This window comes from Asparagus officinalis, chromosome 10, assembly GCF_001876935.1.
Source record: "Asparagus officinalis chromosome 10, Aspof.V1, whole genome shotgun sequence".
Taxonomy (NCBI): Eukaryota; Viridiplantae; Streptophyta; class Magnoliopsida; order Asparagales; family Asparagaceae; genus Asparagus; species Asparagus officinalis.
The window spans coordinates 4,521,210-4,526,206 of NC_033803.1; positions in this window are offsets into that span (position 1 = coordinate 4,521,210).

Below are 4,997 nucleotides of genomic sequence, written 5' to 3' on the forward strand. Positions count from 1 at the left end.
AACCCACCCCCGCTTGTTAGGATTGTGTCTTTGATTTTTTGTATAACTTCATGAGAATTAGATAAGGTTAGAGATCTATCATGATTAGAATATTGAGTCTCATCATGATTAGGAGTTTGAATCTTATTCTAATTAGCAAGTTAAGCTAGAGATAGAGTTTTGATTTTCCTATATATATTCTTCTATTGTTGGAGGAAAAACTAATGAGAAAGGAGATAGCCAATATTCTTATAATTTAGGGTTAGCAGAGGGTGTAGCCTGATTCAAGAATATTGTGCAAGAGATGAGAGTTGAGTGATTTCTCTTGTAGTTCTCCCTGATACATAGTGGATTTCTCGTATTGTTGCTCCGTGGACGTAGGTCGAAGTTAGTCGACCGAACCACCTAAATCTCGGTGTTCTTTCTTCTTGATTGTGGTTGTTTTATATCTTGTTGATTGTGGGTTAGCTTCCAAGTTGCGTAAATTGTAGTAGGCGGGTAGACTAAAATTTCTCAACAAGTGGTATTAGAACAATGATGATGGATCCTTGAGCGAGTTCGCAAGATAGAAGGCGACGTCGTGCAAGATTGAAGATCAGCGTTATAAGAATCAAGATGAAGAAAAAGAAAAAAAAAGGAAGATTAATTTGTCTTCTGATCGAGAGTTTGGAGGCAGATTTCGATGATCTAGGAGTTGATCCCTAGGTTTTGGAGTGCTCTGAACGCGGTGGGAGGGTCTGATTTTTCAAACTATGCTCATATTAGTCAGAAAGTGCTGAAAAGTTTTGATGCTGGTAGCAAGACAAACCTGATAGCAGATAGGGCAAACGAATATGTGGCAGATGAGACTGGTGTAGAGAATCAGATGTGATTCTAGCAGTAGAGTTATCAGCATATAATTATTCAAAGTCATCGCGGGAGTAGTAGTTGGTTGGTGTGTAGACTCGAGGAGGACAGTGCCAGATTAGGTGGAGCTTGCAAGTAGGCACGACTGAATGACACACATGCTGATGGAGATTGTGGCATTGGACTTGAAGACGATGAACGCTCATATTCGGTCCAAGCCAAGTGATGGAGGAGATGGAGGCATCTGGCTCGTAGTGGAGGTGCACCGACATGATTCGAGGCGAGCATTGCACGTGGAGTACGAGGATAGCAAGTGGGGTAAGGCTACCGTCAAGTTCAGTTTGGGAGTAGAAACATGGTTGATTTGCTTCTAATGTTAGAAGTGGTGAAGATCTCTTGGTGTGTACAAGAGTTGTGGATGCGCCACAACGAGACAGATGAAAGTGAGGGTCATAGGGGCATCCAGTTGGAGTACATGTGTTTTGATTTGAAGTACGAAAGAAATAGAAGATTTTAGCGGGAGAGGCAAAGTTTCAAGACGACGATGATATATCTTCAAGGAAGTTTGGGAATTAAATCCAAGTTGGAGATTGTTGGGATTGTGTCTTTGATTCTTTGTATAACTTCATGAGAATTAGATAATGTTAGAGATCTATCATAATTAGGAGATTGAGTCTCATCATGATTAGGAGTTTGAATCCTATTCTAATTAGCAAGTTAGACTAAAGATAGAGTTTTGATTTTCCTATATATATTTTTCTATTGTTGGAGGAAAAACTAATGAGAAAGGATATAGCCAATATTCTTATAATCTAGGGTTAGCAGAGACTGTAACCTAATTCAAGAATATTGTGTAAGAGGCGAGGGTTTCGTGGTCTTTGTCCTTGCAAAAGATTACAACATTGGGAGAGAGTTTCGTAGTTTTTGTCCGTTAAAAAATTATAAGGAGTGGGTTTTGGAGAAAATATGAGAGTTGATTATGTATGTGAGGTTGAAAGATTGAGAGACGAGAGTTAAGTGGTTCCTCTTGTAGTTCTCACTGATATATATTGGATTTATAGTATTGTTGCCCTGTGGACGTAGGTCGAAGTTGGTCGACCGAACCACGTAAATCTCGGTGTTCTTTCTTCTTGATTGTGGTTGTTTTATATCTTGTTGATTGTGGGTTGACTTCCAAGTTGCACAAATCGTAGTAGACGGGGAGACTAAAATTCCCCAACATCGCCCTCCAAAAAAAAAGAGAAAAGAAAAGAAAAGGAAAAAAAAGAGTATACTGTAGACATTTCTCAACTCTCGACTTGTTTATTAGCACTTATCACTCTTAATTCGTGTGAGATAGTCAGATAGATGGTTATCTGCAATTTATCTTTTCAAAATGCCAACTCCAAAGATAGCGTTGATAAACGAGTTGAGTTATGATAAATGCTATTAAAAATATAGATCAAGAGGGTTATCTACAATTTATCCACAAAACTAACATTTTCTTTTAATGAAAAGACAGGAGAAAGCACGGGGCATTCTCAAACCAAAATACTACAGAAGACGTAAGAAGGTCAATATAGGCAACATTGAGAGCTAGCTTATTTGCAGCCTTGCTAGCGTTACTTGCTCTTGAATTTGGTACTCTAGACGTAAAACCTTTTCTTCATACATGGAACATAAATTTTGTGAGAACATCCTCTATGATTTGAACCATAAACCGAACGGTTAAAAATCTCCAAACTATCTCGCTATCCTTCCCGCAAATGGCTCAGAGCGCCTTATTTGTATGCGGGTGTTCTGATAAAATCAGTACTCGATCTCCTACATGTTGTCGAAAACTCCCTACGAAAACAAAAGCATGGAAGCATTAACAAGAAAAGGGCCCTCCTTTTCTAGACACATGAGGAGATACAGAGAGGGTTGGAATTGGTTGGAAGCCATTATTGAAAATGGGTTTTTGTGCAACAAAACAAACAAAGATATTAGGTCTGTTGAGGTATTGGAAATGGCGATATTGACATTTGCAAGCAAAGGAAAGTTGTAGTTTTAGTACGAAGCGTGGTTGTAGAGGCTCACCCTAATGTTGAGTGATGGACAAAGTTGTGGTCCTTTCTTAGTTGTTGGTGTGTTGCAAGTAGAGCATATGTAGGTGTGTGTAGGTTGTGAGTATCTTTAGGCAGAAGAAATTCCCAAGACTTGCGTTTGATAGCAATTTTTGATGGAAGAGTATGAAATTGGTTCAAAGAGGTACTATATAGTCTTTGGAATTCATGTGGTGTTACTATTGTACCAAGACTTTGAAAGGTTTTTAATGTGACCACACATTTATCTATTCTACCGTCTACTTAGAGGTAGGCACACGGATTTGGATCCTCTCCACTTAAAAAAAAAAGCGGATAGACCACTATTTTTAATCTCAATCGTTGATTACTTAGTAAGCGGTCATGATACAATCTAAATCTAACACTCACTATAGACCCGTGTATTGCACTCATTCCTAGTTTGCACTCAAAGAAAAAAATCACAACCACCAAATAGATAATTAAAGGTTGTGATTATGTAGTGATCCCTCCACTACTTTTTAGATAGTGGAGAGGATCTGAATCCGTAGGCACACGGGCTTCATATTTTTCACAAATTGTGACTCATATTACTTGCCATTTTCGTCAGGATTCGGATCATCTCCACTACAAAAAAAAAATAGTGGAGGCACCACTACATAATCACAGCCATTGATTATCTAGTTGATGGTTATGATTTTTTCTTTTAGTGCAAATTAGGAATGAGTGCAATACACGGGGGTATGGTAAGTGTTAGATTTAGATTGTATCATAACCGCCTACTAAATAATCAATGTTTGAGATTAAAAGTAGTGGTCTCTCCACTACTTTTTTGTAGTGGAGAGGATCCAAATCCTTTTCGTCAAGTTATAGCACTTGTAATTAGCTTAGTAATTTGGTTGATTTTTATACTAATTTTATCCGATGAGAACCAAGTTAAACCAAAAATTTTAAGCTATTAGGTATTAAACTCAACTTTCTACCGAATTCATTATTTTTTTTCTAACTCTTCTAATACGAGACTATACCTAACATGACATTCGTAACATGTTTTGACGCATGATGTAAATGTATTAGATATGGCTAAATTTGACAAAACCCCCTGAAGTTTTGGGGCTTCTTTAATAAAACTCTTGTGAATTTTTTTTATTTCACTAAACCTCCTACACATTGTGTGCGTAACAAAATCCTTTTGAACTTTAAAATTTTCCTAATGGACCCTATGATAGAAGTGATAGTGCCATTGCCCATTGGCCACTACTTTGATTGTGTAGCTTGTTGGTCCGTCAACACTTTTCCCAAGAAAGTTAAAAGTTTAGGGGGGTTTTCCTGAGACACCCCGAACTTCAAGGAGGCATAGTGAAATTAAAAAAAAAAAACTTTTAAGGGGTTGGGGTTCTGTGAGAGACCCCTAAAAGTTTTGGATTTGCTCTTATATACATCAACGTAATGTGATGCTAGGGTGAAAGACTATTGCTTTCTACAAAGGACTTTTGATTGTTTGAACATAGAATTTTTGTTTGCGGCGGTTAAGATCTCTAGACGTAGATTAGTCCTAATGTAAAAGATTAGGGGCAACAACATCAAATGATGAATAAATGGAACATTAGGGGCAACAACATCGAATGATGAATAAACCAAATTTGCTAGTCGTTTTGCTTGACGACATAAATTCTAGAGAGGGCTGAATGCAACTCACTTGATAGCTTTCACTAGAATTCTAGAATTATTATTATTATTATTATTATTATTATTATTATTATTATTATTTTGTTGGATGCTCTAGAAGGAGATTAATTACTCCAGGGATTAGAGACTTTGAATTGAGACTGCATAACTTAAATTAGCAAAGTAGGGTTAGCGGTGATTAGCACACGGGCAGATACAATGTAGCTGTATATTCTCTAGTAATTAAAATCCAATTAATTTTTTATTTATAAGGTGAACGCATTTCATGGGAGAAGAAGTCAATGGTTGAGAATTCACACGAAGCCAACATTTTCTCCCACAAAAGTTGATGCACTCGTATTCTAGCTAGATTAGATAAAATTATGAAGTTTATACAATAACTTCGAAGCAAAGGTAAATTTTCAGGAATTGTTTTCTAGCTGGCCTATCTTTTTCCTTTTT